The sequence below is a fragment of the Molossus molossus genome, unplaced genomic scaffold, assembly GCF_014108415.1.
Source record: "Molossus molossus isolate mMolMol1 unplaced genomic scaffold, mMolMol1.p scaffold_m16_p_1, whole genome shotgun sequence".
In the NCBI taxonomy this organism is placed as follows: Eukaryota; Metazoa; Chordata; class Mammalia; order Chiroptera; family Molossidae; genus Molossus; species Molossus molossus.
Window position 1 is genome coordinate 140,544,796 of NW_023425344.1, and position 23,578 is coordinate 140,568,373.

A 23,578-nucleotide genomic window follows, 5' to 3' on the forward strand; every position below is an offset into this window, starting at 1 on the left:
GAATTAGCTTTGCAAAGGCTGTTTCTTCCGTCTCCTTTCTCTGCCCTCTATCCTATGGCTCAATGAATTTTACTAATCTCCTCAATCTCGGCTCAAAATTTATTTTCTCCTTGTTTCTCTAAAATCTCTAAGTTAAATACTTCTATGTTTTCTTTCATGACAATTATCAGTTTTAATTAAATATTTGTCAAATAATGCTTTTTCTCTCCTAAAATATATTCTCAAAGAAGACTGTTCATGTCTTAAATCTCAATAAACTAATACAGTTATTAGAAGGTAATTAAAATACTGAATGCTTTAAGAAATTCATAAATAATGTGTATTACTGAGTCAAAAACCGACCTGGCCTTGGTTGGCACAGCTATCATCCCAAGCAAAGTGAGGAATGGTCTTTATAAGAATTTTTTCCTCATTAGATTCTTATTTTTATGAACTCCTAAAATTATTTCAAAATAGTTAATTTTGCTAACATTCTCATTTTATTAGCTCAAAATATACTCATGTTATGAATTTCTTAGTCATTATCTTGCTAAATACTATAATAGTACATTTATTATTTGCTAGTCAACTCAAGTAATGGGAATGAATGAGTTCCTTGCCTGTGTGAGTATGTAGACTAGTCCCTCCTTATCTGTGGTTTCACTTTTCACACTTTCAGTTATCTGAGATCAACAGCAACCCAAAAGTATTAAATGGAAAATTGCTGAAATAAATAATTTATAAGTTTTAAATTGTACTTTGTTCTGCGTAACCTGGTGAAATGTAGGGCCATCCTTCTCAGTCCCACCAGGACATGAGTTATCGTGTTGTCCCATGTATCCAGGCTGTACACACGCTGTCTTGGTTATCAAATCTGTTATCAGGTATTTTGAGAGAGAGAGTGAGAGCACATTCACACAACTTTCACCACAGTATATTGCTGTGATTGTTCTATTTTGTTATTACTTACTACTGTTAAATTCTGACCATGCCTAATTTATAACTGAAACTTTTATCATGGGTAGATATGTATAGGAAAATATACTATAAATGTGTGTGTGTGTGTGTGTGTGTGTGTGTGTGGTTCAGCACTATTTGCAATTTCAAGGATCCACTGGGGGTGTTGGAATGTATCTCCCACAAATAAAGGGGAACTACTGTATATTGATCATTAGATTCTTCTATCTAGTTTTTATGAGCAGATAAATTAAAATAGGGAGCTACCTCTTTATAAAACTAATATGGTCCAACACTTTGCTTCTATTTAAAACACCACTCAACAACTCACATAGTAAACAAGCTTATTATACACTATGCAGTTAAATTGAAAACTAAATTTTTGTCTCCCTAAGTGGAACAAAGATTTGAATATATTTGTCATATAATTCACAAATCAGTAAACTTTGAATTGGAAGGCATATTAGAGATGAGTAGCCTATTACCTTATAGAGGAGGAATATGAACTCTGAGAGTATTAAATGCCTTGCCCAAAGTCACCAACTATTTAATAATAGAGGTCTAGACCCAACACTTCTAATTCTTAGTCTTTTGTACTTTCTACTGGATATTATTATTTATCTAAAATTTTAATTGTGCCAGAACATCATAGACACTTTCCTTAATTCACTTCACCAGTTCATGAAGTCATGGTTTCCATTCTTATGTCTAGAGTCTAGATTTAACCATCGGGCATACAAAAGTGTAATAAAAAATTGTCAAATACATCTTAATTTGAGACTTATTTGGTTATTTTATAAAAACAATTAATTTGTCTCAATTTTTAGCATATCATTAGAGTAGATTCAAGGTGCAAAGGGAGAAATGAGGGACATCTGTAATACTGTCAGCAATAAAAATAATTATAAAAAGTGGACCTAGTACTTAATGAGAGAAAAAAACACAAGTTTTCAGTCTTCAAGTACAGAAGTCCTGAGAGAACTGAGAGGCAGCTATGTTGAAGCTAATAAGATAACCACAGGGTGTCGGACATAAAGGTACAGAATGGGAGGAGAATAAAATAGGGTAAAAATTAGAGAATGGTATAAAATGAGAGAAGAAATCAAGATAAATGAAAAACAAAGCAACATACTTTTATGATTTTGATAATAAAATTACTAGGACAATTTATCTTCCTGCAGTTTGCTTTGCCTTGTGTAATGAAATGGGCCTTAGCAGCTTCCATTAAGAGCCTCTCTTTTCTCCAAACTTCTGTTTTCTTCTTTTCATGCATAATTTTTAAGTAGATGGTAGGGTATCTGACAGACTATAAATAGGTTGGAAATTCTAGAATGAGAATTTAATAATAGCTTTAAAATATTTTGATTTTTACTTAGTTTTTTATAGCTCTGTCATATAATTAAACCACTAAATGCCATGACTATGGCATTCCTTAGCTACAGAGAAATAAGTCTGGTGATTGGATTAATATACTGCACTAGATTTTATTTATTTGGCAATAATAAAACAGTAGGCATAAGGTTGTTGAGTTATACCACACAGTGATTAAGGAGACAGTGCTACCCGTAAAAAAAGAAAACAAGCATATTTTCCTCTTCCTATAGGTAAAAACCAATAGCAGGTAATTCAATGCTAACAGATATCTCTTTCCCTAAGCCCTGTTAGATACTCAGTAATTCACAACTGAATTTTCTGAGTAACAGGCAACAAGACTAAAACAGCAAGTGCCTCATTTGTTTTCTAGCCGGAGTCAAAACCAAGCAGCTCCATGCTGGCACAGTTTTGTAAAAATAAAAAACAAAACATAAAAACTATAACATATTTCTTTCCAAGGAGTTTGGAACTTCCTATGGATTACTGGGTTTCTGACATAAAGAGAAAGGCATCATCTAAGCTGGAGAATCAAGTCTCCATTTTATAAAGCAAATATACATTTTAAGAAATACATAAAATGGTAGGCATTTCCAAAATATACTGTAAGTTTATGTCAAGAAGAGTTCTACAGTGTTTTCTGGGCTATTCTACAAATGCCTTTCCTTGTAGGCAATCTTATAGGCTGTGTGTGTGTGTGTGTGTGTGTGTGTGTGTGTGTGTGTGTGTGTAGATACAGATAGATAAGACAGATAAAGAGAGGGGCTCACACAGGTTTTGGGGGTTGTTTCTCTGTGGTTGTGGTGGGTTTAACAGTTCTTTTGTCGCTTGCAATATTAGTGCCTATGTTGGAACTCAGTGCCATCTGAGCTGCCCAGGAACACATGTCTATCTTGGATTAGGCATTTGGGAAGACGAGGCTCAGTGGAATCAGGGAGACATTACTTAAACATGGTAGATACTGATTTCTTGATTCAAATGTGTGCTTCATCATTTCTATGTGTGTGATCTTGGGCAAGTTCTTTAACTTCGTCTTGGTTTCTTCAGACTCCAGGTTAAGTAAATATTCCCTGTGAGAGACAGAATACTGTGACTAAATGGTGTATAGCATTTTCTGTACACCTCCTATCATGCTGACCAGGATTCTTTCATTAAAGGCTAAAAGGACCCCAAGGAAGAGGCAACTACCACCTGTCCTATGAGGCTAATGCACGTTAATGCGGGGTAGGCTTGATCATGTCTGCTGATTGCTGCCCTCTCCTCCTTATAGAACTCAGACTCAGCCTCTGTTCAAATAGATGCAGACTTAGTAATGCAGTAAAACTCGTCTTCTTGCTCATGCTCCAATTATTTAATTGAGTTATTTTATCTTTTGATTGTTGTCGACTTCCTTCTCCCCAGCTCCTTGGCAGCAGGGTGGCCTCGGGCAGTTGTGCAGGTTATTCCCTGAGCAAAGGGATGGCCCAAGGGAGCAGCTGGAGACTGAATTCCAACCTGCATTCCTTTTACCAAGCAATGTTCCCAGGAGGGGAGACGTCTATTCCAAAACTGCACAGTTAAATAAAGCAGAAACAGCTCATGAGACAACTTGAACATTTTTTTACATAGTGGTAGGAAATAATAAGCAATACATACGATTTTCAAATGAAAATTAAAAAGACATCTTAAAATTCCAAAGGAAAAAAAGGGCTAATTTGTGTTTGTATATACATACATATATATATATTATGTAGCTTTCCATTCCATAGAATTATAGACCTTCAACCTCAATTATCCCATTCTCTTTTTCATAAAGAGCCAAGTGAGGCCTAGGGAAAGACCAAAGCTCACAGGCCAATTTTAGCTAAAACCCAATCTCTCGGGGCCTCTGCAAAATGTTGCTTTTTATGCATGTCCAGTTTTTGATGGACACCAGAAGTACTTTTGCAAAATTTCCTGTCAGACCTATGCATATACTATAATGAAAGTAAAATATTAAAAGCTTTAGCTGTGGTGAGCTCTCTTCTTGAATTAACTGGTAGAAATTCCATAAAGATATTTCACACATTCATAAAAAGAAGAAAAGTATGCTTGGGCCATTTGATATTCTGAAATGGGATATTTGGCTTGCAAATAAGATCTTTTTAATTCAAGTCATGAAACCTCTTATATAGAGTCAAAGACTAATATCTGATTATTCTTATCTTTGGCTGTATTTTTAGTTTCTTTTTCTTTCTTTTTTTTTTTTTTTTTTTTTTTTTGGAGCAGCAGAGAAAAGCATTTCCAGACACTAACAGCTCTAAGAAGCAGGAGTCATCATTTCCCCCTCACACTTTGGTTTACAGGGTACTTTCTTCCAGCTGCAAGTAGAAAAGGGAATTTTAACCATAAATCATTAAAAGTCAGACTCCAGCACTCAGATTCCTACCAATTTATTAAAGATTTTCTCCTTATGCATTGTTGCCACCTTCATGGTTCTCATGCAGTGACTTCAGAAAGAATGGGTAACACCAGTGAAGGAAATACACTGGCCAAATTACAGGGTCCCTCACTCTTTATTTCATAATCACTGATTGATTTGTAATGTGTTTAAAGTAGAGGCTGCCATTTTCTTTTTAAGATTTGTGATATTGATATTGTCGGCCATTTGACATGGCATTGTAAGACCTAAAGATATCAAGGACTGAGGCAATAATTACAGCATGATGCTAGACACTGGAATACTTAGATGATTTACACTTTTCATATAGCTTCAATATTGAGACAACTAAGTAGGTAATGCATCCAAATATTTTTAAAGAAAAGTTGTCTTTGAAAGATGAGAGGAAAAACCTTTCACTAAACATCTACAATAAACTCCTCATTATATTGTTGTGCCAAACCTTATATTTTTTAATATTTGTGTTGTTAACCACAAATTGTACTTATAGTATAGCATGTGTACATATTTCATGGATGTAAAGGTAAACACTTTCACTTTAAAAGTGAAAAGTAAAAATTAAAAATGTCTGGAATGGCTTTGTTTTTACTTTTTTAATGTATATTTCAGAGGAAGATAATGGATACTGTTAGAGAATCATTAACATGGATGCTGTTTTATAAAAGGTACATACACATTGTTTTATTTTTCTAAAAGAGTGATATTCGTATATTTCTTTAAGAAAACTCAAGAGGCATTTGGAATTGTCAAATAATTAGGGTATTTTCCCAATTTATTATTTCATGAGATAAATGAATCCTTTATATTTTTAAAAATAATTTTAATATTTGTATTCATTTAAAAACATTGTACTGTATTGTTACATGAATGTGTAACAACAAGTGTTCAATTATGAACATATATTTTATTAATAGCTATTGCATTGATCATTTATCCCCAGAAATATGCTCTAATCCTTTACAAATATCTTGATTATGAGTAAATATAAAACTGATGATAAAGACACATGGTACAGAAGAAAGAGATATAAAGCGAACAGAGTAGCCAAGGTCCTCAGCACTATATAAAATAGATTGAACTTACTTGATTGTTGTCAATTACGTACAGAGTCCCCTACTAGAGGACTTTGTGTGAAAATTCAATTCTAGCCCTGGCCAGTGTGGTTCAGTTTGTTAGGCATCATCCCAGGCACCAGAGGGTTGCAGGTTCAATTCCCTGTCAGGGCACATGTCCAGTAGGGTGCGTGCAAAAGTCTCTATCCCGAGGAGGGGGTGTACAGGAGGCAGCAAATTCATGGATGCTGTGCTCTCACATTGATATTTCTTTCTCTATCTCTTCTTCTCTAAAATTCAATAAAAATGTATTATAAAAAGTCATCTCTACTCTCTAAATTATAAAAATCCATTAGTCTATAACAAATTTTCCAAATTTTGTGGAAGACACTTTTTGACAGATTAAATGAGTAAATTTCAAACAAAGAAGATTCTGAGGAAGAGAGCAATTCAACTGTACAAAAACTATTATTCCCTGATACAAATATAGAATGTGTGACTCATGAACTTCACTTGAAACAGAATTTCTCAAATTCTATAATTAAACTAGAATATCATTATTACAATCTATTTTAAGCCTTCTGTAAATACAATTTTGGATTAAAACGCTTAACATTTCAAACAAGCTGTGTAAAATGGAAAAAATAAATGTTAATATTTATCCACCTATGAACTGACTTAAATATCTAAATCTGATAGGTCAAGAATCAAATGCAAATTTAGCTAATTATAAATAGCCTGAGTAATTTATTCCCACTCATATACAGCATGAATAAAACGTCATGATATAATGACTTGTTCATGGATTGGAAGAATTAACATCATTAAAATGTCCATTCTACCCAAAGCAATCTATAGATTCAATGCAATCCCCATCAAAATACCAACAGCATACTTCATAGAATTAGAACAAATAATTCAAAAGTTCATTTGGAACCAAATAAAACCCCGCATAGCCACAGCAATCTTGAAAAAGAAGAACAAAGTTGGAGGGATCACATTACCAGATTTCAGGTTTTACTACAAAGCTGCTGTAATCAAAACAGCCTGGTACTGGCACAAGAACAGGCAGATAGACCAGTGGAACAGAACAGAGACCCCAGAAATTGACCCAAGGCATATGCTCAATTAATATGTGACAAAGGTGGCAAGAGCACACAGTGGAGTAAAGAGTGTCTTCAATAAATGGTGCTTGGAAATTTAGAAAGCTACATGCAAATAATAAAACTACAACACCAACTTACACCATACACAAGAATAAACTCAAAATAGATAAAAGACTTAAATGTAACTTGTGAATCCATAAAAATTCTAGAAGAAAATGTAGGCAACAAAATCTCAGACATCATACACAGCACAATTTTCACTGATAACACATGTAAGGCAAGAGAAACAAAGGAGAAAATGAACAAATGGGACTACATCAATCTCAAAAGCTTCTACATGGCAAAAAAACAACCATCAAAACGGAAAGGGATCCCACTAGATAGGAGGCCATAATCGCCAATGATGCATCAGATAAGCGGTTAATTTCCAATATATTGAGAGTGCTCATACAACTCAACAAAAGGAAGACAAAGAACCCAATTCAAAAATGGGCAGAGGAACTAAAAAAACACCTCTCCAAACAGGACATACAAATGGCCAAGAGACATATGAAGAAATGCTCAACATCACTGATTATCAGAGATATGCAAATTAAAACAACTATGAGGTATCACTTCACACCTGTCAGAATGTCTGCCATCAACAAGTCAAACAACAAGTGTTGGCGAGGGTGTGGAGAAAAGGGGACTCTACTACACTGCTGGTGGGAATGCAGACTTGTGCAGCCACTGTGGAAAACACTATGGTGTTACCTCAAAAAGTTAAAAATTGAACTGCCATTTGACCCAGTGATCCCACCTCTAGGAATATACCCTAAGAAACCTGAAACACCAATCAGAAAGAATATATGTACCTCTATGTTCATAGCAGCACTGTTTATAATAGCTAAGATCTGGATACAACCCAAGTGTCCATCAGTAGATGAGTAGATTAAAAAGCAGTGGTACATGTACACAATGAAGTACTATGCAGCTATAAGAAAGAAAGATCTCTTGCCCTGGCCGGTTTGGCTCAGCGGTTAGAGTGTCGGCCTGCGGTCCAGGGAGACCCGGGTTCGGTTCCTGCTAAGGGCATGTACCTCCGTTGCCGTTTGTCCCTGGCCCTGGTTGGGTTGTGGGGGTGGCAACCACTCAATGTGTCCCTTTCACATCGATGTTTCTCTCTCTCTCTCTCTCCCACTCTATCTGAACAAAATATAAAAAAAAGAAAGATCTCTTATCCTTTGAGAAGGCATGGAAGGACCTGGAGAGTATTATGCTAAGCGAAACAAGCCAAGCAGAGAATGTCAAATATCACATGATCTCACTTATTTGTGGAATATAATGAACTAAACAAACTGCTGAACAAAATTAACCCATAGACATAGAGGTGGGGTACAGATTGGGAAGCCTAGAGGAGGGGGGGTTGGAGGAGAAGAGATAAATCACAGAACTTACATGCATGTATGCATGACCAATGAACATAGACAACAAAGCTGGGGATGAGGCGGGGGAGAAGGGAAGGAGGGTGTCAATGGGGGAAAAATGAGAAACATCTGTAACAAAAACAAATTAATAAAAAATTAATTAATTTAAAAAGTCATGATATAAGAATTCAGATAAATCTTGTGTGTCAATTAATCCTAATTTTTGTTGAAAAATATTTAATAGGTGCTATGTTCCTAGAAGATTGGAAGGTTCAGAAAAAGAACAAAACAAAATCTAACTTTAAAGAAATTGGAGTTTTGTTTATGATGTCAGAAGTTTGCTGGGGTGTTTCCAAATTATATTCAGGCATGTATGGTAATTAAGCACTGTCAGAGTCAGTTATGTGTCATCCCAGAAATCACGATTTGCCTGAGACATTCAAGGCATTGCATTTTAAGATTATTGCCCCTTGAAATAAAGTAGAACAAATGTGTTGTCTACATTTTAGTGATGTGAATAGACTAGTTTACATACTAATTGTGAACCATTGTGTGATAATTTTATGTCTCAATTTTGCTGGCCTCTGGGTGCCCAGATTAAACATTACTTCTAGGTTTGTCTGTCAGCATGCCCCTGGATTCAATTAGCATTTGAATCAGTGAGTAAAGTAGATTCCCCTCCTCAATGTTGGCAGACCTTATTCAATCCTTTGAGGGGCTGAATATAGCAAAAAGTAGAGGGAGGAGAAATTGGCCCCCTGTTCCCTGCCTAATTGATTTGGGACATCTTATCTCATCTTCTCCAGCTCTTGAATTAGGTTTTACACCATTGGCCGCCCTGATTCTCAGGTCTTCAGATTCAGATTGAGTTATACCATTGGCTTTCGAACAACTCCAACTCATAATAAATAAACTCCTCATTCATAATAATCAATCAATAATTTCTTCTCTCTCTCTCTCTCTCTCTCTCTCTAAATATAAAAACATATAGATACCAATATAGTTATAAATATAGACATAGATATTCCACTGGTTCTGTTTCCCTGGAGGACACAGATTAATACATATTGTTTATGCCGAAACTCATCAGTTGAAACTGGGCCAAAAATGTCATGCCTTTTATCTTCTAAAAAGCTCATGTTGGCCCTGGCCAGTTTGGCTCAGCGGTTAGAGCATCGGCCTGCGGTCCGGAGAGACCCGGGTTCGGTTCCCGCTAAGGGCACGTACTTCGGTTGCAGTTTGTCCCCGGCCCTGGTTGGTCGAGCGGGTGGCAGCCACTCGATGTGTCCCTTCACGTCGATGTTTCTCTCTCTCTCTCTCTCCCTTCCTCTCTCTCTCTCCCACTCTATCTCTACAAAAAATGGAAAAATATCCTCGGGTGAGGATAAAAAAAAAAATATTTAAAAAGCTCATGTTGGACTATCCTAAATGAATTTCATCTGTAAAATAGTGCAGCTAGTATTGTCTTTCCTAATTTATTCAGCTGCTTTTTCTTATAGAAACTAAGTAGAATAACACATAGATTTTTCCTAGGAAGTTCATAGGAGAAAAATAGTGTTGAGGCCTCAACGAATACCTAGTCTAGAGGCTCAAGACACCCATGTTAAAAAGACCAACACGTTTTACTTTCTTACTCAAATTATGCTCACAAAGAAATTTTGTAAATAAGAATTCAGTGTACAATTTCAAGGGAACAATTTCAATTGATCATTATAATGTTAGCTATATCCTTGTCCTTGTGTGTAAACATTCATTTAATCTTGGTGTGTGGGTTCCCCCCTCCCTTCCTGTCTTCCCTCTTTCTTCCTTTGTTCCATCCTCTCTGTTGGCTAGATAGACACCCTTCTTCCTTCCTTGCCTTTCTCTTTCTTTTTCCTATTCTTTCTGGATGGGTAGACACTTTCTGTTTAGTTTTCCGTATACAATAATAAAAAAAGGTACATCAATTTGGGATTTAAATTCTTGTATTTTTCTGCCCTTTAAAATAGCTTAAAGTTTGTCACTTCCAGGATTTTTCTTCCTGAAATATTTCATTTTGGAAACATCACATAAATTGCACCTTAAGTGTATATTACAAAATTCTTTACTTTGAGGTGCCACCTCCTCCCTACCTGTAGTATAGGGTTATTGTGAAAATCAAATCAAAAAATGTTTGTGCTAGTACCTTCTAAAGTATAAAATACTGTCCTCTCACCTAGTTATTTTGTTGTGATTTTTTTGTGTAGCATAGGGTGTATTTTTGATGGAAAAAAATACCCTTCAATTAGGTGTTAGAAACAATAGAGTCTTGTTATAGTTTTTTGCTACACTTAACACTCTCATTTTGGGTGATTCCCTTTCTTTATTAGCTTTCATGGAAAATAGTTATGGATTATTTGCATTACGTTGTGAAAATAGAGTTGCCAGGGTTTGACCCAAAGTTTTGATTGACTTATGTTGCATGAGGGTAACTGCCTGTGTATGAAGCAAACACGTACCTGAGGTTGAGGTTGGTTTCAGTGTGACCTTACTGCTGAAGCAGAATGGTTTCGGTGTTCAGGAACACTCAGATCTTTTGCCTCTGAAACTCCCTGAGGGAATACCACACACAGACCCAGGTTCGTTTCCTGGCCTTGCTGGAGACACAGTGGATGAATTGGTCAAATCTGGGCTCGTGCCTTCAACTCAAATATTATCTAAACATTGATGACTAAGTAATTAAACATCGGGACCATTTTCAGATATTAAAGAGCTCAGTAAAGCAAACATTATGTTAAGACATATTTGAAAAACTACAGGCTTTAAAAGCATACTTTCAACATAGAAATTTAAAGAGGCACAAGCTGTAGTCCTCCTTGCAGAAATAAATGATATGCTGTAGCTGCTGACAAGAGATTGTTAAATTCTCAGGAATTTTATGATCCAGTAGTAAAATAGTTTGTAGCCTGAAATTTTTCATGAAGGCAGTATTTTCACCGTATAACTCGGCAAACATTACAATCAGGACTTTCTTTTTTTTTCCTTCCCTTTTTCAGTGGGGGAAGGGGTTGCTTTATTTTGTTTTCTATTTTTCCAACGATTTGGTTGTTAAACATTTACCAGCAAACTACTGTATTTAAGTCACCTCTTCAGTAATAGTCACTTTCTTGAAATCTAAAATCAACTTCTGCATATGACCGATGTTCACTGGGTGCCTTCTAAATGCTTGGCACGACCAGTTGTCCTTGATTTCATTCGACTTCTGTATCTATGCATATATATTTTTTGAAAAATAAAACAGGATGACTTATTTTATAAAATACTTTAGGGAAAGAAAAAGGTCAGCTTTCGGGAACAAGGCAAGATAGGAGAGACATTTACAGGCTTTGCTTGGAAGGCTGCATCTCTGTCCTGCTTATTGAGAAGAACATTAGCTTACTAAGTCACATGGCTTATATCCACCATTTTTCTAATTTTAGGGATATTTTGTTTTCCTTCTTTCTATTCTTGTTGTTCCAGTTCAGTTTATTGTGTCTTTAGCAATATGTTGTGCTATAGATAATACAACATATTCTGTGCCCCAGATAAACTCATAATCTACTGGAAATATCAAATGCACTCACAGTGACTTATTTACATGTAGGGATGATGTTTGAAAATATATATAAATGACTTTATACCTGATTATTCCACCATGCTTTAAAAATGTAGGGAAGATTGTCTAAGCAACTGTACCTATTCCACAGTTATAATACAAAGAAATATTCTAAGGCACATAAATTTGTTATTATTAAGATGCTAAGAGTAATTGCTAACACCTTACAAAGAGAGCAGAAACGTGGTTCTGGTACTAGGTCATGTAACAACTAAAGGTTCACATCTGCACAGATCCAGGCAATCTGTTTGTTTGTTTGTTTGTTTGTTTATTCTGCTCTGCTCTTCTTAACAGGTAGTTTTTATTTAAGGCTTAAGATGGTTGTTTGAACTCTGAACTTTGTTTTTATTCTGCTCAGTTCAAAAGAGAAATGGAAAGGACAGGACATGTGCCCTTCCTTTTAAAGAAACTTCTCACAAATCCCTCTGCATATATCTCATTGATCAGAACTTAGTCATGGGACCCACTTGGAAGTCAAAGAAGTACAGTATTATAGCTAATGGAATGTATAAAGAGATTTAAAAGTAGCTTTCTATTCCTTTCTTTCTAAAATCAATAAAACATATTAAAAAAAAAAAAAAGCCCTGGCTGGTATAGCTCAGTTGGTTGTGCATCGTCCAGAGCACCAAAAGGTCACCAGGGATTCCTGGTCAGGGCACATGCCTGGGTTTCGGGCTTGAGCCCCAGTAATGGGTGTGTAGGCAGCAGCGGATCGAGGTTTCTCTCACATCAATGTCTCTCTCTCTCTCTCCCTCTCTTTCCCTTTCTCTATAAAATCAATAAGAAACATATATGGATTTTTTTAAGTAGCTTTCTGTTATGAAAGGAGACGGGGACAGCGAACAGTGGTTTCAGGGGATTGGCTGTAGTGGGAATGGTGCCATAGGGCCCAGGGGATGGCTACGTGAGCAAATCAAAATGCTGTAGCACCTGAGGCAGGGCATTTAGTCACAGAGCAGCCGTCACTAAATGGAATACTGAAGAAAGAAGTGTTTTCTGTCCGTTCCTGATGAAACACAGCTGTCCGGGACAGTGAACCAGAGGCTGCAGCAGGCTCTGTAAAGGGCATGGTCCTGGGAACAGGTAGAGCCAGTGGCACAATAAAGGCCACATCTCAGCGGGTTCCTGAGCTTCAGCGAGAGCAACACAGACCCCTGGCAGCCAGCAGGCAGTAAGTGGAGCACTAGATCAAGAAAGGAAGTAAAAAAATCTTAAATGCATTCCTTCTGGCAGTGGAAACAGCCCTCTCCCAGAGCTGTCCATGCTGAAAACAGCCTTTGAGGACTCTCTTGGCTGTGGGAACAGATCCAGTCCTATTTCACTCGCAAACTAGCCTTGCGGGGAGGTCAGCGTCTAAGGCAGGTGCCTAGGAGAGCAGCTAGGGGAGGAGAGGGCTTTTCCTCATTTGGCAGCTAAGGGCTCAGAGTGAGATAAATCGGGTTATTAAAGTAAGTGTTACTTTGTTTAACCTGAATTGGTGAAAGTTGAGCATAGTAATTGCAGTAGATTAGAAATTCCAATCTCTTGAGAACATGAAGGGATTATATCTTTCTTTTTTCCTGCCCTCTCTTAATTTCCTTTTTTGTTGTTGTTCTTATTATAAATGGAAAATATTGCCAATTGAAATTGAGAGGTAAATCTCCTCCGAGTAGACATCGGTGCAAATATAAGAATTTCAGATTGTATCATATCTCTTCTCATTTAATAAAGTGTTACACAAATACTATAAACTTTAGAGAAAGAGCTTGAAGTCTCCTGATTTTTCTTGGAATAGAAAATCTTGTGAAAAAAATCAGGTATCTGGTCTGAGTATAAAATCAGTTTTCCATCTACTACTGTACTGAACTTCAAAGCACCGTAGAAGGTACTATGATACTCTGTATAGATATATGAATAGCTTTGAGGAATGATACCCCTAATTTTGAATTCCAACTAACATGTTCACTAGCTATGTGATTAGCAGCAAGTTGGTGTGCCTTTTCTGTTTCCATGTCTAAAAGTGAGACTTGGGATGGAGAAAAATAGCGGCGGAGTGAATGGAAGCTACACAGACCATCTCCCAGGACCAAACTGGAATTACAACGAAAATAAAGACAAAATGTCAGGAAGGGGCAACGAAAGGAAGCTTGGAAAACCACATAACCAGGGGCACTGACTCAATCCTGGTAGGCTTGCAAGGACACGAGAGGGGGCCTGGAGCCCACGGTCCGCAGGGGCCCGTCTAGGACCAGCGGCCTCCACTGGAAGCTGCACCCTCAGCTGGGAACAACGGCTGCCTCGGCTGGGACCTGAGACCTCCGCTGGGTGCTACGCCCTCTGCTGGGAGATGCCACAGCCTCAGCAGCCCTTAGCTGGGAAGCTGCACCCTCGGGTTAAAGTCCCAGGCAGCTCCACGGCACAGAGCCCACACAGAGGCTAAATTGGCAGCAGCCACTCACCTTGGGCTCTGGCAGAGGGAAGGCAGACTGGACTGGAACTGTGTGGGGACACTCAGGATTTGGAGGGTGCTCAGAGTTTTTGCTGAGTGCAGGCATGTAGGACTGTGATCATCTTACTCCTTCCCAGGGCCCTGGGGAGAGGCAGCGACCCCTCCCTTGGAGATTCAACCCCACCTGGTGGACATTGAAATGCTAATTGAGGCCCATTAACAACCAGCATCTTCCCCACGCTCAGGAAATCCTCTCACACTGAGCACCTGAGGGAGTTTCTCAGTCAACTCAGAAACCAATGTTCTTCAGGTGACCTCTACTAATAGCCTCCAGGCAAAAAAGCTAGATAGTTAAGATTCACTGGGTTAGCAACTCTACCCAGGAAAGTTAAGACTGGACAGTGGTGTTTAAAGAGGGTCCTCCCTGCCTCATTCATACCCAGGAGAGGGAGCCACAAACAGCAGAACACCAACATCCACAGGGAAAATTTGGCAGACTCCAAAGCCCACTGTGATACCAAAATGGTGAAAAACAGAAACAAAAGCCAAATGAAAGAACAAGAGATCTCTACTGAAGATGAGATAAATGAGGTGCAGTTAAGCAAGTTAACAGAATTAGAATTCAGAGTCATGATCTTGAGAAAGCTCAACAGCATGTGTAAGGACATGAGCACCATGAGTAAAGACACAGAAATGTTGAAAATCAACCAATTTGAAAATAAAAACGACCAAGAATAAATGAAGAATGACATATCAGAAATAAAGAACATATTGGAAGGTCTAAAAAGCAGAGTAGGGGAAGCTGAGGAACGGATCAGTGAATTAGAACATAGGGTAGAAATAATCAACCAATCATAAAACCAAAAGGAAAAAAAAACAGGAAGACATCTTAAGAGAACTGTGGGACAACTGGAAACATAATAACATTTGCATCATAGGAGTCCCCGAAGAAGAAGAAAATCAGAAAGGGTTAGAGAATATATTTGAAGAAATAGTAACAGAAAACTGCCCTAATTTTGTGAGGGAAGAAGGCATTCAAGTTCAAGAAGCACAGAGAGCCCTAAGTTAGAAGAACCCAAACAGGCCCACACCAAGACACATAGTAATCAAAGTTCCAAAAATTCAAGACAAAGACAGAATCCCAAAAGAAGCAAGAGAGAAGCAACAGGATACTTACAAAGGATACCCCATAAGGCTCTCAGCTGACTTCTCAACAGAAATACTGCAGGCGAGAAGGGAATGGCATGAGGTAATCAAGGTCATGAAAAACAAGGATCTGAATCCAAGACTACTCTACCCAGCAAGGCTATCATTCAAAATAGAAGGTCAAATAAAGAGCTTCTCAGACAAAAAAAAAAAAAAAAAAAAAGGCTAAGGGAATACATTAGCACCAAACCAGCACTGCAAGAAATGTTAAAAGAACTGCTGTAATTAGCAGGAGAAATAGGAAGAAAAATATAACCACACACCAAACAAAAATGCAATAAATAAGTACATATCCATAATCACCTTAAATGTAAATGGATTGAATGCTCCCATAAAAAGACACAGAATAGCTGATTGGATAAGAAAGCACAACTCATCTGTATGTTGTTTATAAGAGACCCATCTCACAAAATAAGACTCACATAGGTTGAAAGTGAAGGGATGGAAAAAAATCTTCCAAGTAAACGGAAAGGAAAATAAAGGTGGGGTAACAATACTCATATCTGATGAAATAGATTTTAAAATAAAGCCCATAACTAGAGACAAAGGCCACTACATGATAGTAAAAGGATCTATCCAACAGGAAGATATAACCTTGATAAACATATATGCACCCAATATAGGAGCACCAAAATATATAAAAAACTTCTGGAGGACTTCAAAGGAGAAATCGATAGCAATACATTCATAGCAGGGGACTTCAACACCTTGCTGACATCACTGGTTAGATCCTCTAGACAAAAAAAATTAGCAAGGAAAAAGAGACTCTAAATAAAGCACTAGACCAAATGGATTTAATAGATATCTACAGAGAGTTACACCCCAAAACTACAGAATTCACATTCTTCTCAAGTGCACAAGGCACATTCTAAAAGACATACCTCATGTTAGGACACAAACTAAGTTTCTACAAGTTCAAGAAGATTGAAATCATATCAAGCATCTTCTCAGATCACAATGGCATGAAATTAGAAATCAGTTGCAACAAAAATATGCAAAGACATTTGAACACATTGAAGCTAAATAGCCTGTTATTAAACAATGAATGGGTTACCGGAGAGATCAAGGAAGAAATTAAAAACATCCTGGAAACCAATGAAAATGAAGACACAACAACACAAAATCTATGGGATGCAGCGAAAGCAGTTCTAAGAGGGAAGTTCATATCACTACAGGCCTACCTCAAAAACTAAGAAAAATCTCTAATGGACTATCTCACCTCACAACTTAAAGAACTAGAGAGCAAACAAAAAGAAAACCCCAGAGCAAGTAGAAGGAAGGAAATAGTAAAGATCAGAGCAGAAATAAAGAACATAGAGTCCAAAAAAAAAAAAAAAAACAATTCAAAGGATCAATGAAGCAAAGAGCTGGTTTTTGGAAATGATAAACAATATTAATGGACCCTTAGCTAGACTCACCAAGAAACAAAGAGAGAGATCCCAAATACCCAAAATCAGAAATGGAAGAGGAGAAGTAACAACTGACACCACAGACATACAAAAGATTGTTAAAAACTACTATGAACAATTATATGGCAACAAATTCGACAATCTCAAAAGCTTCTACACAGCGAAAGATACAATCATCAAAATCGAAAGGCTACCCACTGTATGGGAGGGCATAATTGCCAATGATATATCAAATAAGGGGTTAATTTCCAAAATATGTAGAGTGCTCATACAACTCACCAAAAGGAAGACAAAGAACCCAATTAGAAAATGGGCAGAGGAACTAAATAGACACCTCTCCAAACAGGACATACAAATGGCTAAGAGACATCTGAAGAAATCCTCCACATCACCAATCATCAGAGAGATGCAAATTAAAACAACAATGAGGTATCACCTCACACCTGTCAGAATGGCCACCATCAACAAATCATCAAACAAGTGTTGGCGAGGGTGTGGAGAAAAGGGGATTTTAGTACACTGCTGCTGGGAATGCAGACTGGTGCAGCCACTATGGAAAGCAATATGCTGTTACCTCAAAAAATTAAAAATTGAACTTCCATTTGACCCCGTGATCCCACTTCTAGGAATATACCCTAAGAAGCCTGAAACACCAATCAGAAAGAATATATGTACCCCCATGTTTGTAGCAGCACTACTTACAAAAGCTAAGATCTGGAAACAGCCCATGTGTCCATCAGTAGACGAATGGATAAAAAAGATATGTACATATACACAATGGAGTACTATGCAGCTGTAAGAAAGAAAGATCTCTTATCCTTTGAGATGACATGGAGGGACCTGGAAAGTATTATCCTAAGTGAAACAAGCCAAACAGAGAAAGACAAGTATCATATGATCTCACTTATTTGTGGAATATAATGAACATAACAGTCTGAGGAATGGGGTAGTCCCAGCGACGTGGAAGTGGGGTGATTGACAATTCCCAGAAGAAGGGGTGATTGGGGAGAGATAAACCACAGAACTTATATGCATGTGTGCATGAACAATGGACATGGACAACAAAGCTGGGGACGGCAGGGAGGGAGTGTGAGGGTCGAATCAGTGGAGGAAAAGGAGTAACATCTATAACAAAAATAAATTAATTAATTAATAAAAAAAGACGTAAAAATATAAAAAATAAATAAAAATAAAAGTGAGACTTGCACTAGTAGCCGTCTGGTAATAAATGAATGCATTTATTTGCTTACTCAGAAATATTTATTAGGATCCTTCTATATTCAAGACAGTCTTCTAGGTATCAAGCAAACAAAACAGCATCAAACACCTGCCCTTATGAGGCCTACTATCTAAGTGGAGATTTGAGCTGAGATATGTGTTTAAATCACTTGGCATATATCCTGGAATATAGGGAACATTCTCTAAGAAGAGTAGCTGCCATTTTTCCTGTTATTTGTGGAATAACTACATGATTCAGAATGTTGCTGCATTCAAGTCCTGCATTCATCCTAACATTATATTTGCTTTGGAGCAGCTGATATTCTCCAGCTAACATAATATTCATTCATAAAAATGTGAGATACATTAAACTCAATTCGCTCAAAGTTCATTATTATTTGTTCCCTCATTTTTTATTTGTGGGATAAATACAAATGTGTAGTACATATTTTAATTTTTCTGCTGAAGATAATATTTGCAGAGTGTCATGTACTTTCCCCTTCAGAACTACTTAGTACTAATACTGTATTCAAGTGTCTGTTGCATGGTATTGATTAAGAATAAATTTTTTCATTTATGTTTCTATTAGCAAAAATTATATACTTTATTACTTTCATGCTATTTTACTTGTTATCAGAATTAGATTATATGTAACTGAACCAAGTAATTTTATGTTAACTTAATGAAATTAGTTTATAGAGTATATTAAAAGTACACTATATCCCATGAGCTACCTTGGATTCTTTGTTTAAAAAATATTGCCTATATTTATTATTTAATTTCTCTCTTTTGAGATTTAGGAAGTAATATTTATTTGCTATGTATATAGCTCCTATTTTATTTTACATGTTAAAAATGACATATCTGGTTTGTAACATAGTCTAATATCTGGATAAAGCTTGTAGGAGAAAGCACATAAAGGATACAAATAATATTTATACACTCTATAATCTGCTGTTCAGAAAAATGTCTTAGTAGGAAATAACTGATGATATGTTTGTATATAATCACACAAAACAGAATCATAGTATACAGTTATTGTATGTGAAAAAATATAGATGAACTAAATTTTATTGCTTAATACATTTGTGATATTCCTCATAATTATGATACATCTTACTTTAAATAGTCATGAATAACATTTTATAGTAAAAATTCCAAAATGTTTTATTAGGAAAATTTAAATGAAATGGTCTTTTCTCTCCTAATGCAGTAGGCAGCTGATGGGGCAGCAGCTGGCCTAGAGTGATTAATGCTAGAAGAGCCACCGCCGTCTGGGCATTTGTGGGTTAGCACTTCCTTATTTCAGACTTTGAAACTCAAAATTGTTTAAAAATATTTCACTGAGTCCAGCCGGTGTGACTTAGTGATTGAGCATCAACCCATGCACCAAGAGGCCACCAGTTTGATTCCTGGTCAGGGCACATGTCCAGGTTGTGGGCCTGATCCCCAGTGGGGGACATGCAGGAGCGTGGCCAATAGATGTTCTCTCTCATCGATGTTTCTATTTCTCTCTCCCTCTCCCTTTCTCTCTCTCTCAAATCAATAAAGAAAATATATATATATATATATATATATATATATATATATATATATATATATATTTCAGAGCACAACATGATAAAAATTTAAATTAATCACATATCACAAAGTACTAAGTTTCAGTCTCATTTATCCAGTTATTCTTAACTACAGAAATGTTAATAGCTTATTGGCATCCAATAGTACTTGCTATTTTCACTTTAGATCATTTTAAATTAACTTTACCAACATTAAATTATTTCATTAGGAAAGTAGACATAAACGAATGAATTAGGAAAACCCGAGTATTCACGTTATAATACTTATTGATGTATTGAGCTTTTTGATAGATGCAAGAATGATTGTTTCCAGTTATGTGAAGATTTTGTTTAATCTCTAATCTTGCCTTATTAAGAAATTGGAGAGCTCATGAGAGACATCAGCAAACTGAAAGAGAATCAGAGTCCTAGCCCTAGTCCCAAATAGCTCTTCTTTTTAATAGTTTTATAGGTTTCACATTTGTCCTATTCTGTTGAATAACCTTTTCTAGGCAGTTAAATTCCGTTTTGTGTTGTTTTTTTTTATTTTAAATTACTTTTATTTTTTAAATTCAATATATTTTTACATAAGTTCCATTTTATTTAATTTTTTTAAAAAAATTTATTACTTTATTTTTGTTACAGATGTTTCTCTCTCTTTTTTTTTTTCCCATTGACACTCTCCTGTGATCTCCACCCCTCCCCTGCCCCATCCCCAGCATTGTTGTCTATGTTGACTGGTTACGTATACATGTATATAAATTCTGTGGTTTATTTCCTCCCCACACCCCTCTTCTGAGGTTTGTCAGTCTGTACCCTCCTTCTATGTCTCTGAGTCTATTTTGTTCATCAGCTTTTTTTTTATATATATATTCAACAAATAAGTGAGATCATGTGATATTTGTCTTTCTCTGGTTGGCTTGTTTCACTTAGGATAATACTCTCCAGGTCCCTCCAAGTCATCTCAAAGGATAAGAGATCTTTCTTTCTTACAGCTGCATAGTACTCCATTGTGTATATGTAACATTGCTTTTGTATCTACTCGTCTACTGATGGACACTTGTGCTGTTTCCAGATCCTAGCAATTGTAAATAGTGCTGCTATGAACATGGGGGTACATATATTCTTTCTGATTGGTGTTTCAAGCTTCTTAGGGTATATTCCTAGAAGTGGGATCACTGGGTGAAATGGCAGATCAATTTTTAACTTTTTGAAGTAATGCCATAATGTTTTCCATAGTGGCTGCACCAGTCTGCATTCCCACCAGCAGTGTACTAGTGTCCCCTTTTCTCCACACCTTCTCCAGCACTTGTTTGATGATTTGTTGATGGCAGCCATTCTGACAGGTGTGAGGTGATATCTCATTGTTGTTTTAATTTGCATCTCTCTGATGATTAGTGACACTGTGCATTTTTTCATATGTCTCTTGGCCATTTGTATGTCCTGTTTGGAGAGGTGTCTCTTTAGGTCCTCTGCCCATTTTTGAATTGGGTTCTTTGACTTCCTTCCATTGAGTTGTATGAGTACTCTATATATTTTGGAAATTAACCCCTTATCTGATGTATCGTTGGCAATTATGATCTTTCATATAGTGGGTTCCCTTTCCATTTTGATGGTTGTTTATTTTGCTGTGCAGAAGCTTTGTTAGTTTGACGTAGTCCCATGTGTTCATTTTCTCCTTTGTTTCTCTTGCTTTAGGCATGTATCAGTGAAAATTGTGCTGCATGTAATGTCTGAAATTTTGTTGCTTACATTTTCTTCTAGGATTTTTATGGATTCACGAATCACACTTAAGTCTTTTATCCATTTTGAGTTTATTCTTGTGCATGGTGTAAGGTGGTGGTCTAGCTTTATTTATTTATTTTTGCATTTAGCCGTCCAATTTTCCCAAAACCATTTACTAAAGAGGCTGTCTTGACTTCACTATATGCTCTTGCCACCTTTGTCAAATATTAATTGAGCATATTGTCTTGGGTCAATTTCTGGGTTCTCTGTTCTGTTCCATTGATCTGTATGTAGGCAGTGAAATTTCTATGCTACATGAAAGGATTCCCTTGGAGACTAGCTGCATTTATTTAAGTAATTTGCTAATGTAAACAGTTTCTGAATGTACTACTTTATTATATTCCTTTGTTCTCACATCTTTAAAAAAAAAAAAAAGCAGCAAACTTTTTCCTGTGTCTCTCGCATTTATTCTAACTACATTTAGACATAATGACCCATAAATAAACCAAATTCCAAACATAAAATTTGAACTTGAATTTTGTTTTATAATCTTTTACTTATTTATTTTTTAAATTTATCTTTATTGTTGTCTTTTAAATCTACATGTCTTCTTAAACTCATAGCATTCATAAAAAGACAATATAAACTTGTGCTCGCTTCGGCAGCACATATACTAAAATTGGAATGATACAGAGAAGTTTAGCATGGCCCCTGTGCAAGGATGACACACAAATTCGTGAAGCGTTCCATTAAAAAAAAAAAAAAAGACAATATAAACTTAAAGGAAGAGCAATTGTAATACATCTGAGCCAAAGCATAATTTTTGGGTATGAGTAAGAATAAAGGTCCAAAATAGAGTAAGAACTTTAATGATAGTTGAGGATACATCCTAAATACAGGTCAAGAAGTAGCTAGGCTTGCTGTAGGAAATACTTACATTAGATCATTAAACAATAAAACCTTATAGATAACGATGCCTGACTTCATACCAGGAGTGTGGTGGAGGAGGCTCACATGGGTTTGCAAGAGCCTATTATGCAAGCTGTTTTCAACTCTTTCAATAACCTTATATTAGTTGCTTGAAATCAGCTATGGTGAGAGTATTTATACCACAGAAATTAGCAAATATCTCAAATCAGAGCTTTCTGAGTATTACTTCCAACCTGCCATCAGCTTGACATTTCCATCTTTCCCAACCTGATTCCAGGATGCCTTGGAAACCAGAGGAAGTCAATCCAAGTAACTCTTATTCAGTCAGGTCTATAAGGACCAAAACTCTTGGTAGTGGAAGCCCATGTCTTCTCGTCATTGCCTCGGATCCATTTTAGGTAGTTGGTTGGATGAGAATCTGAGGAAAATTAAAGGTCTGCTAAAGCATAGCATCAAAACCAAGAGCTCCTGGGCCCCTGTGAATGTCGCCTCTTAACAATGACAATTATGTCAGGCGGTATGCAGGAAAAAGTTAACAGAGTTTGGGTGCTTACTGTGCTCTAAAGGGTTTGGAATTAGGTTGTTCAAACCCTGTACATTCCAAACAAAGGACTGGGCTATGCTATACTGGTTTAATCTTTGGAGAGGCTGGAGATCCAGTAGCTCAGATCAGTCATGCTTATACTCTATGCCTTCATGACTAACCTGCCCCACCCCTAAAAATCTCTGTACACCACTGCTCAGGTGAGCTTCCCTTTTTGGCAGTTCTGCAGGCTGCCATATGTCATTGCTGGAAGAATTAAGCACAGTCTGTATGACTTTGCAAGGAGAGGACATTAAAAGCTCAGGCTGGATTTTCCTGGACTCTGCCCTATTTACCATTTTCTTTGCTGAAATTAATCTGTAGCTTTTCACTATAATTGTGAAGGTCCTTCTAGTGAACAGTTGAATCTGAGGTTGGTCTTGGGGACTCTGAGGGTGGTGACGTTCAGGAATGAATACTGACCAGGAAGTCAGGAGTCCTGCAGTCCATTCTGCCCTCTGCCAGAATGTAACTGTGACCTGAGGCATCTGCTCCCTTTGCTAGATTCTACCTATATGTTTAATGTATGTGATTTCTGTGTTCAATTCCATGTCTGATATTTTGTGATTCTTAATATGCATTTTACATTTTATGTTTCTGTCTCGTACTTCAAAGAT

At 36.7% G+C, this 23,578-nt stretch overlaps 1 non-coding gene across 1 annotated transcript; it reads left to right on the plus strand.

The window, feature by feature from the left end:
- The first annotated feature begins 22,097 nt into the window (after positions 1 to 22,097).
- Positions 22,098 to 22,204, plus strand: LOC118621368. The gene has a single exon (XR_004957680.1). It is a non-coding gene; the product is annotated as a U6 spliceosomal RNA (small nuclear RNA).
- The last annotated feature ends 1,374 nt before the right edge of the window (positions 22,205 to 23,578 follow it).